Here is a 12,259-nt window from a genome sequence, read left to right as displayed (position 1 = left end):
AATTACATAACGTGTACGAGTGCAGGTTGTGACGCAAAACGACGACATGTGCAAGTTTTGGTCTGACCGTGAGTCGTGCAGAGATAGCGAAAGCGGTTAAGGTGACCTGTCGCGTAAAGCGCGAAATCCGGGTTCGAGTCCTGGTACGGGACAAGTTTTCACTGTCGTAATTGTATTGTAACACTGACGGTTGTGCGTACCCGCAGCTGCGAATGCATTTCATGTATTTCGTGACGGCTGCAGTCACCGCAGTGACTGGCACGTCCGACGGAACATTGCATCGCACTTAACAGCACAGGTGCTGCAGTGTCGTATATTCAAATGAGGTTTAAAACAAACCAAGACCAGTACCGGGCCTAAGAGAGAGTGGATGGATGGTATGGACTAGCTGGATGCGTGACGGCGGTGGGCGCCTGCTTCCCGGAATTTTATGGCCTCGGGACGAGAACTGTCCGTTGCGGCGTGGGGAACTGACCACGTATTTTACGGATAGACGCTTATCGTTCCGCCTCAGTTCTAACTGTAGAAAACGGTCAGCCTGTACCCCTGCGCCCTCACGAGGTGCAGAAGAAACCGTTCGGAACTTTACGTACATTTTATCGCTTGTCGCCATTTGGAGCCAGTTTTAAGCTTTTCTTTTTCAGTTCCTCCATTCCTCACGAATCTGCTTATTCCGGTCTCCTTTCTCTTGGAATTTTTAGTAAGAATTTGGGCTGCAATCGAAATATTAGGAAAGTCGGAATGAATTCCTAAACAGGTTCAGTCACGGATTGCTCTTAGGGGATCGGTGCCCGGTATGTAATTAGATTGACAGATTATTCACTGTTAATTTTCTCTTTTTTGTTGGAATCTCGCGCTTGCGCTAACGTACGCTTCCCGACTCGTGGCTCGTCTGGTGGAGAAGTTGCGTTACGAAGCTTGTAACACCGTCGCCTGCCGGTACAGAACCGCTTCAACTGCGAACAGCCTCGTGGTGTCACGGACACTATCCAGCGTTTCATTTATGTGCAGAGCGGTTGGACAAAAATATGGAGACGCCGCGAGAAATGTATACTCGAACGTAAATGCAGGCGTTAGCCAAGCCTGTAAGTTGCGCTGTTGTATGTGAGCGCGAACGGCATCTGCACAAATGACCTCAACTCTTTGCAAGTGTCAGTCGTGGTCAAAACAACATACTGTGTGGCTATAAGGGCATTATGGCAGAGCAAGTCTACTAGAACGTGGGCAAACTGGTCGTGCTCGTATAGTGGGTGCTACCGCAAACAAGGTAGCCCAAGTGCTTGTTGTTTCGAGAGGCACCAAATCGGCGTAACATCGCCCACCAGGACACGACGCGGACACTGTGTGTGTCGAGTGATCGTGATAGGCGCTTACAGAAGAGGACTGTGACGAAAGTCAAGAGGACGACAGCTGCAAAATTCACTGCAGAAATGAGTGCTCCACCCGCGAACCAAAAAAGGAAAAGGGAACTCCATAAGTATAGAACTGCAGGGCAAGCTCGAATTGTAAAACGACTCGTCAGTGATACAGGAAAACGTTGTGCCGAAGACATAAAACCGGGACTATGGATCAGTGCAATAAAGTCATTTGTTCGGGGAGTAGTATGTAATTAGACACGCTGTTTCCAACTTGTGTTCTAATTTACATCCCAAGACTGAAACGTGGCAGGGGTTCGGTGACGATTTGGGCACTATATCGTGATATTCTGTGGTCCCCGTGGTTGCACTGCAAGGTCGTATTAATGTCCAGTATTATGTGAGCATTTTGCCCGATCGTGTCCATCCCGTGGTACAATGTTTGTTCTCCAGCGGTGATGCTCTCTTCTTAGACGACGGAGACCCTGTCCACACAGGTCGCATGGTCCAGGAGTGGTTTTGTGAACACGAGGGTGAATCGTCTCATGTCCCCTGGACACTCTAGTCACCTGTTGTCAGTACTATTGAGCCTTTGCGTTCTGCTTTGGATAGAAGGGAGCGTGATCGCTGTCCATCTCCATCACATGAACTCGCCACTATTTTGCAGGAAAAGTGGTATAAGATTCCCTTGAAAACCATGCAGGACTTGTATTTATCCATTCCGAGACGACTGGAAGCCGTTTTGAATGCCAACGGGTTTTCTGCACCGTATTGGACATGGTAATGTGTTATGTTTTGAAGTTTCCATGTTTTTGTCTGCTCCCTGTATATAGCGAACAACGGCTACCTTTAGGTACACCAAGTCGCTGCCTTCGCATCTGACATTTCATTAAGCTGAGTTGTATTCGCTATAAAATCTTCGATCCAGACACGTATGTGTTCGGATATTCCATAGAAATGCATTTCACTTGCAAGGCGGCAGTGGGGAAGTGTATCGATAGCTTTCTGAGAGTATAGAAAGATGCCTTCATGGAACAACAGAAGCAGTTAGATTCCAAACGATCGGTGCTTGCCGAAACTGCAGTTAATATTAGTTCTCGAAACTGTGAAATTAGTTTTTTGCGGGATAACTAGCGTCTGTTGTTTTTTTTTTTTTTACTGTAATGTCTGCAAAAACTCTGAGGGTACTGTTAATATTGTCTGCAAAATCATAGATACAAGATGAATAGCAAGGTCCCAGTATACTTACCTGGGGCGCGCCTAAAATTGATTCTACTTCTGTTGACGAATTTCCTTCCAAGACGACGTGGTGCCCCTTCGGTGCCAAGAAATTCTGAACCCAGTCACAAGTTTATCTGTTAACCTGTATGATCGTATTTTCGGTAATAAACGTTAACATGGTACTAAGAGAAACGGTTTTTGAAATAAAGAAATACTGTATTAACATTACCTTGATCAATGGCTTTCAGGATATCATATGAGGAAAGAGACACAACTCCAGTTATTGAGCAGTTTTGTTAATGCAGCTATTTAATATTAGATTGGGCGGTAGTGCCTTCAACCCTGCCAAGAGAGGAGTTGATAGTATCCCCATTGCCACAGGCCCCATACCAGCGCTACCTAGATATGGCATTGCCCGTACCGAGTATAGATGTATCGCGTCACGTCACGACGTTACAATAGCGGTTCTACACACTGTAGCGAGGAAGCGAGACGTGAATAACTAATAGAGCTTGCGCCCGTTCCTTACGTCAGTCTTCACAGCACGACAGATGAAAGCTGGTGGTACGTCCGGCGTTAGCGTTTCACCAGTGATGTGCTCTCCAGTCTACGTGACCCCAGCCCTATGCTGACTGGCGCAATGATGACAGTTTCACGTCTTTCTGCCGTTATGTGCCACGATAAAAACATCAGTTTTCAATAAATTGGAAAGGAACGTTCTGATGTATGCCATGACTTTCTGTCCGGTAACTGTAGTTCGGAAACACATGTTGTCTAACCATTGTTTCAGCATGCGTCACGCAAATATAAGGGGCAATCGAAAAGTTATCACTCGTAGTATGCCAATCAGGCAGCTTCAGTTTCTACCTCGGTGGATTTGTGTTTTTTGTATACTACGACAAATACACCACCTCCATTTCTCACTTGCCTTGAGAGGCACCCACATGCCTTGCTCGTACTGTGGCATCGAGCAGTCAGGCCTGCAAGATGAGTGGTCTGCCAAGCGAGTGGATTTATTCATATTTCTCAATGACTGATTATGAGCTCTAGTACTCACAATTAAGCTACAAATTATTCTTATGTTTGAACATTACGCAACGGAAACGGATAACGCACATCTGACCATTAGTAATTTACACAACTCTGACTGTTCACTACGCACTGGCGATACCACATTTTCTTTCTTACCCAACGGTTTTGATCAACACGTGGCCATTGCACTGAATGTGAATGGCGCACACATTATAAATTCTCGATATCATGACAACAAACTACTCGAAGGAAAAGGCCACCAATCTTTTTCTTTTCACTATCTTATTTATTCCGATAAATTCTATAACCTAAACACACCATTACATTTTCTACAACAATTGCACACGAGCAACACCGCCCAGTGGGCATGACTTTACATTGGTGATTCTCTATCGTATGGTCTTGTAATTATCTAATACTACAGTGCACTTTCTGGATAGGATGGTGGATCTTTTGCTATATCTCACACTTCGACTCTCACACCCATCATCACGAAAATTTCCTCCAGACCGAGCGGTACAAAAAGGAACATATATAACCCACTGCCTCTGAACCTATCTTGCTACTCTCCCATGCAAACCACACATACTTATATTACATGAAATACATCACACTGGCAACATACAATACAACACCAAGAATAGTCACAACGTTATAATCACATCACTTTCAGCTTTCCCACTTCAATTAATATTCATCCCAGTTCCACACGACACTGCCCCACTTCGTAACTTTCCTTTCCTACTACGAACTCTGGAGGATATATGCACGTCTTCCGGTGCAATGCAAGCCAAATGGCGTTGCTGGATAGACGGCTGACTCACCTTGCTTCTCTGTCAGAGTATTATAGTTTGAATCAAGCGTCACACGGAAACATAACATGCAAAGTAATATTAAGAACATATTCATCACACATGCGAGTCCTCAACTGATACCATGTACGAGTACTTCTCTTTATCCTTTGTCTCATACACAGATTGAGACTCACACAGTACTCACCACGTGGAAGTACTCGTCTCTAATTTCAAGTCCTGCACACGCCATTTCTTAAATATTTCCAACTTATAGTACACACGCCAGTAATTCAGCTTAACTTTAGCACTCGGAGGTATTTCAGCGTAGCACTAGAACTCGCAAGTATTTCAACTTAGTACTACACGTGGTTTCATTGTGACCGTCGGTCACTTCCGAAGATTACTACGATCCCCTTAATATTACCTGCCTGACATTTAATTCTCCCCACAAAAGTTCCTGAAATAGAGCAATTATTATTCCAAACTACTCTTGAGTATTCCACATGCATACCATTCTATCCACTCTTTTGTCTTTACGGAGCACACCTAAGACAGGTCTTACCAACACAAGATCCAGCGGCAGAGTGCTGAAACATGGCCGTTCTTCAGGTCATCTTGCACCTCTGCCGAAGTTGGGGAGCACCTTGCTACCGTATTGGTCAGCCACATTTCAGGCGCTCAAAGCTCCGGTAAATTTCATCTCTTTGGTTCCACCAAAGGTGACCAAAGGACCGTCTCAAAGATGATTATATACTGCACATTCACTATCTGCGGTTAGCAGACGACCATACATTCATTCATTTCACAGATCTCACCAAATTGGGTGTAGGGATTTATTTTGTGGGAGTGCACATGTGATCAATTAAATAAATAAATTGTCATTCTTTCCTACACTGGTATCCGACTTCGGTGTATTAAGTGAAATTGAGTTGTTATTACAAAAAATATGTTGTTATGACAAGAATAACGAAGAATGTTGTACCTATTTTCAATGTCGGGCGGTACTGTACCCTTTCAGCCTATCCTTTGGATACACATTTAAATTTCCCCGAAAAATCTCGCTGCTGTGAATTTCAGGTTTCAACCAGCTTCCTGTGCTTAGTATTTGTGACTTTCACTGCTTCTCATGAGCGCTTCAAATTCTGGTACTTTGTTGCAAATGCTTCGGCAGTGTACCGTTAGGATTTTAACATTCTCACATGTGGGAGGCATTTTCTTCCATCTTACACTGACACTTTTGGGTTTCCTACAGCTTAAGATCGAGGCTTAGTTCTGCTATCTGGTAGATCACGCAGCATCGTAGCAATTTTGGCGACACAGGGGCTAATCACATATAACGCCGACCGTCAAAGCAGCTGATATACACAGTCCATCTCAAAACTAGCACATTTCTCATCTCTTAAGTCGAGCAAAATAAGGGAAGGGTGGATAATAATAACAGGACAGCGAGCTATCACTGAACTGCAGGGGAGTGGCCTCCTGCCAGTCTACAAGGGCAGGAGGAACATAAGGGATGGGTAATAACATTACAACTCTTCCAGTATGATCACTTAATAAGCCAAGGATTTCCTCCGCGGCGTTCTTAGGTCAGTGTTAGAGCACTGGTCTCGTAAGCTAAGGGTCGTGAGTTCGACCCCTCACAGAAAGCATTCACTTCTTTAACTCTGCATCTGGGAGCAGAGCTATCTCACTCCGACTTAAGTTTTTGGGTTCCCGTCGCCATACTGGGTATGTCACCTGCATTGCACTTTTAATCTTATCAGCAATGAAGTCTGCATTGTGTATGTGTACAAAATGAAACGACGAATGAAAATTTGTACGACGGCCACAGTTCGAACCTGTGTGTGCTGCTCACTAGGCAAATGTGCTAACCACAGGGCCGCACCGGCACAGTGACTTTACACAATTGCACGTATTACGCTAGCACGCCTCCCTCCATTACTAATTATTTCTTTAAGAAACAATATTTCAGTCTATTTTGACTTAATTAAAGGTGACTCAAAATTGTAACATTAATAAGCAATCTTTCCCTAACAAATCGTTTAGCAGTCTCATAGTGCTTTCGGCAAGATGAATTTGTAATACGAAGGGGTGTCCCTTGAACTAGATAATGTGCTGTGGTATAAATCATGTGACCAATTGATCTCAAAAACGTACGCGTGTTTTATCGCATATGCATACGTGTATCTCGTAACGTACAATTAAGGGAGGTTTAGCAAGACCCCTCGTGTATTTATTGAAATTTCGTGCTCTTATTTACATTGAGAGGATTGTATATGTACCATATACACAACGCCTGTGGTTCAGATGAAATGTGGAGTATGATTCAGAGAAATATCTGATTTGTGGTAACAGCAAATTACGTTTTTTATTCGTGAGTACGGCTTTCAGGTAACTGTAGGAAATTGCAGGTGGCGAGATGTGGCTCGGTGACCACACAGTGTCCAAGCTGATCGTGACATCTTCTTCCGTTTTGCTTTTGTGACACGATCTTTGCTGTCGTCTTTCATGGGCGTCGATTTTCCCCTTCGAAGAGATGTGAGGGAAACTTGTCTAGGGTGGAGGAAAAATCATCTGGGTCAGGTAGAGATGCCATACTGGCACCAAGGTGCTGAAAGGAAAAGCATAAACCATTAAGTTTCTCAATCTCGGTTGTGTCTATCGGGTTACTAATGGGATTAGGTGACTTTAGACCTCGGGTGCATTCAGCAGAAGGCTGAAAGCGTATCCTATCAGCAGCTTTTGCTGGAATGAACAGCTTCTGTTCTGAAGCGACGGGCTGGTGTGCCTTGTAGGCACTGCAAGAACTCGTGCTGGCGATGTGCGTCTGTAGCTCGGTTGCAGCCACATGCGTGACAGAAAATGTTCAACTCTCAAGAAAGTATCAGCGAATTACTCCCGATAACCCAGACCGGCTACGCACTCTGTTCACTGCCTTTACGCTAGTCTTCACCACTTAGTGATGTGAAGATCTGCAAGGAACGACACACGGTTCGGTTTCTGCGTTAAACTGTAGGCAGTCGCAACCAATTGAACGAACTTGCAGACAGGCGCCTGAACATCCATCTTGAGGAATTCTCAGCCAGTTCTTTTTTTTTTTTTTTTTTTTTTTTTTTTTTTTTTTTTTTTTTTTTATCACTGCGCAAGTCCAGTTCTGGATTCTCATCGCCATATTGGGTATGTCACCTTCATTGCAGTTTTCGTCTTATCAGCAACGAAGTCTTTATTGTGCCTGTATACAGAATGAAACGAGGCAGGCCAGGGTTGGAACCCGGGCCTCGTGCTCTCTAGGCAGATGCGCTAACCATTACTCCACGCTGGCACAGTGGCTTTGCACGGACTACCCTAGCACGCCTCCCTCCTCAATCCAAACTCCCATTCGCGCCTCAGCCCACTTTGTATTCCACATACAATCGGACAGCATCACAGGAACTCTCCAACTGTACTGAAATAGCACCTCAGCATCGAACTAAACGGGGAATCTGGCCTGAAACCCAGGCTGAGGCGCTTTAATCAAAAGAAACTATATGGTTCTTGAGATTTTTCAGCGTTCAGTTATCCGTGGTATACATCTGTGGTACAAATTTTCATTCATCGTTTGTCTGCATGTATATAGCATAGATGATTGACGATTTAAAAGGTCGCTGTAACCATACAGTTTCATTTGACTGAAGACTTTATTGATACTTTTATTTATCAATAACTGTCGTTTGTTTCAGTGACTCACAATTTGTCTGGTTTCAGAAGTAGTATGATAAATTCGAAATAAACTACAAAAAAGAAAAGAAGTTTGACTCCACAACTGCATATCTGCTAACATGGGTGGATTTAGATCCGTGAGGACCAGGGAACGAAAGAATAAGCGTTATGAAGTGAAAAAAGACACGGTCAAATGAAAACTAAATGATAACCAAAACAAAGGTAGTCTGTTGGAAGGTTCACATACGTGAAATCAAAATCTGCTGCTGGGTATCTTACAAGGCTATGTTATCCACCCAGCGAGTTGTAACCTTCTCGAATGCTCCTTGGCACGCCGTCCACAAGACAGGCGGTCACTGCTGTTGTTCCACTCGCTGATGATGCCCCTCCTGAAGTCATCCAGTGTACGAGGATGTTCCTGCGACGACGCACTGCGTGTTTCATCTGGTATCCAGCCATCTAAGTCAGGTCCGTGTCAGCAAATATGCCAGCCCATTCGAGTTGACAGATTGGTGCTGCCGCCGGGAGGAAGGCGTCGGGTTGGGCTCACTGTGCTAGTGCGTTATCATTACGGAAGATGGACCGGTTGTCGAAGTGTCGACTGTATGTCTGGAAGAACTTCTCGCGATACTATACAGCCCTCAACTTACCCTCAATACTGATAATTTCACATCCTTGCACGATACTGGCTCAAAACGTAATTGACGTAGTCAGATGTCAATGTAACTTCTTATATATACACACAATCTTCGGTTAGAGTTGCAATCGTCTGTGACAGGTGCAATGGCCGCAAGAGTGCGTTAGTGTTGTTACTGTTTAGTGTGCTTACCAGGCATGGCAGGTGATATATATAGGTGCTGAGCCACCGCTGTGAAAGACTGACCACCATAATGAAGGATTGCCGTATCGTGCACCAAACCCATTGTTGCCCTTTCACATACGTATCTGCCTTCCGACAACAAGTAATGGATTCACTGCAATAATCTGTGTCGTGCGGCACTAATGGTCAGAGACTAGCAGCAGCCGGACTGGGGAAACCCCATCCCGTGCGTAGGATGCCGTCAGTACCACAACACAAACGGTTGTATTGGGAGCGGTGCTGGGACTGGGACGCACGGACTGCTGATCAGTGACGTCGCATTATGTTCACTGATGAATCTCGGTTCTGCACCACAGCAGACGACGGTTCAAACCTGCGTCCAGCCATCCTGATTTAGATTTTACGTGATTTCCTTAAATCGCCTCAGTCAAATGCTGGGACGGTTCCTTCGAAAGGGCGTGGCCGACTTCCTTCCCCCTTCCCTAATCCAATGAGATTGATGACCTTGCTGTTTGGTACCCCCCCCCCCCCTCCCAAAATCAACCAACCCACAAACTTCCTCAGACAACCATCATCATAGAGAGTGGCAGCTACCTGCAGTGCGATCTCCTTCAGCAGAGAGGATCAGCACTGTTTACTTCTGGCGTCACGGTGTGGGGAGCCTTCAAGTACGATCAGGTCACAGCTGTCAGTGATTGAGGGAACTCTGATGGCAAAACAGTATGTCACAGACATGCTTTCTCTTCATGTTTTATCTCTGATGCGACAGTATCACAGTGCCATTTTTCAACAGGACTTTGCTCATCCACACAAGTCATGTGTCTCTTAAAGCTGTCTGCGTGATTCCCATGTCTGACGAGACTTCCGGATCTGTCCCTGATAGCACATGTATGAAGCCAGCTCCATCTCATGCCAGGATCCACTATATGAAGGACCAGTTAGTACAAACATTGTGGGCTAGCTTTCCTCACCAGAGTATGCAATGGCTTTATTACACCCTTCCTATCTGAATTAATGCATGCATCAGCGCCAGAATGGGTGTATGTCATACTGACAAGTGGGTTTATACTACCAAGTTCTTTGTAAATATGGCTCGATTTTGTAATCACTGCAGTAACATCACATACCCTCTCATCCGACATAGTTTCATTTCGTTTCCTCCTCCCATTTTGTGTGTTTCACTTTTTGTCATGCAATGTTTTTACAAATAAATAAATAAATCGTTGGAAAAATGCTATATTACTCTGTGGACACAGACAGAAATATGTATTTATGTTTGCTGTTTCACGAACTAATCCTTTTTGCTAACTAGTCAGTGGTTCCAGATGGAAAACATCACATCTGATAAGTGTAAAAACGTCACTAATGATGTGCTAAGATTCTTGAAACAATTTGTGGTCTGAACGTAGATTTCACCAGCTATTTGTAACTTCTAGTTAAATAAAAAGTCGATTGTGACACAAAATTACTATCTATAAACTGTCGACGACATAATGATTGGTATAATGAGTTTTCTCATTGTTACAGCTCCACTGTAGTGTTGATTATCTTGGAACTTCATTCCCGGTGAATGAAATGTTTGTATTATGAAGAGCTGACACTCAGAAGACTTTCAGATATATGGCTGACAAGGGAGTGGCCAGATTGGTAGAAATCAGATTAGGTTCACAACTGTTGACTGCTTGCCAGTTGCTGCCAGCCTTATCTGACAGAGAAAGCTGTGTTTATTGCATCTCACTTGTTAATCAATGGGACGATTTCACCTCAGTTAATCATCTATCATTAACTCTGCATCTCTTCTGCTTTTGTGGATGCATCTTCCCTGAATTTAGTGTTTTCTGAAGCCTAAAGGTGGCAAAGACCAGGAAGCAGTTAGTACTGGTTGAAGTCATTTGATTCCTCAAAGTCAGAGGTATTGTTCACCAATCACCTCCTTGTATTTCCTGAATAACTCTCCAATTGACAGAGGTGCTAGCTGTTCACTAAATCTAATGGCTAATGCCATAGAACTCACCGCATAAATTTTGTGTAGAAGAATATGGCCACCTTGAACTAATAACAACAATTGTCCTGTTTTCTCTCATGAATAAGGAAGCTAACTACTTGGATCACAGCAGACTCACAATCACAGATATTTCATATGGTGACCACATAATCATGTGACATAGTTTACATAGCAGCAGAACTGTCAGTTGATATGAGTGTAGTGGGTAGTTATACTCACTCAGAAAATGCAGAGTGCGTAAAATACCCACCCTTTTTGAGGAAATATCCATCTATACACCAAGAGAAGATTTGTGGAACAGTTGTGCTGGCTGCTGTTACTATGACATACCTACATCTTAGTGCAAAGTCTCTCCTACTTTTGTGCGAGCTCTTCTACCGAATAGTAACCAGTCCTCTCCAATACATTGGTTAACAGCCATATCTTCTTCTGGGGCTCTGGTCTTCCAAATAGTTGTGCATCCATTCCTAAGTGGGACAGTGTTAACATGAATATGCGGTGTCAGTAATAATGTAACATAGTGGTGTAGCTGCTGCTGCCCGTTTGGGAGCTCTGCAGTCCCAATGGTGCAGCAGCTTACTTGAGCAATGAGGCTGCTGCCAATCACAGTGAAGGGTAGCAGCCATTCTGATTGGGACAGCAGCTCCGTCAATGTTCTCTCAGTGTACGAACACGTGCACTTATGAAAATATTTGATTGAGGTAACTAACCAAAGAAATGAATGAGGATACGTGATGCAGGGTGTTTTTGTTTTGTGGAAATAGAATACTTATTCTGAGTGCTTACTGTTGTCAAGCTTCTGTTAAGTGCTTACTAACTGACACATCATACACCAGTTTTCCATTATAAAAACAATTAATAAGATTATTTAATACTGAGTGTTGCAAGATCAACTCTTCTCACAAGCTTAACTCTATCATATTGCTGTTTTGTGTGTTTACTGTGACATTAACAATAAACTAGGTTTAAATGATGTGTTCGACATATTTATTCCACTACACACGAAGCATAACACAGTTTTTGCATTGTGCAAATGATTTCCATGCATTACATGTTAATTTTTGCATTAAGAATAATTTAGAATTTCTTTGTCATTAATATCCATAAAATATGTCGTGTTAGTAGTAGAAGAAGTAGTAGTAGTAGTAGTAGTAGTAGTTTATTTACCCAGAGACAATTTAAATTGCATGGATTTCATCAGAAAATACATAGTATATAAAATTAAATTGTATATATAGTATCCTACAAATACAAGGATGCACAGTACCCTACACAATTGTACATTAAAACAGTGCATACAACTTTGATTAATTGCATGAAAGATATTTTTCAT

General features: G+C 43.4%; 1 protein-coding gene across 1 annotated transcript in view; it reads left to right on the top strand.

Moving 5' to 3' along the window:
• Positions 1–12,259, top strand: part of LOC126416073 (protein FAM151B) — a 362,218-nt gene that overhangs the window by 314,572 nt on the left and 35,387 nt on the right. The gene's annotated exons all lie outside the window — the stretch shown is intronic.

The sequence above is a fragment of the Schistocerca serialis genome, chromosome 8 (genome assembly GCF_023864345.2).
Source record: "Schistocerca serialis cubense isolate TAMUIC-IGC-003099 chromosome 8, iqSchSeri2.2, whole genome shotgun sequence".
Classification (NCBI taxonomy): domain Eukaryota; kingdom Metazoa; phylum Arthropoda; class Insecta; order Orthoptera; family Acrididae; genus Schistocerca; species Schistocerca serialis.
This window is presented reverse-complemented; position numbering and strand designations above follow the sequence as displayed.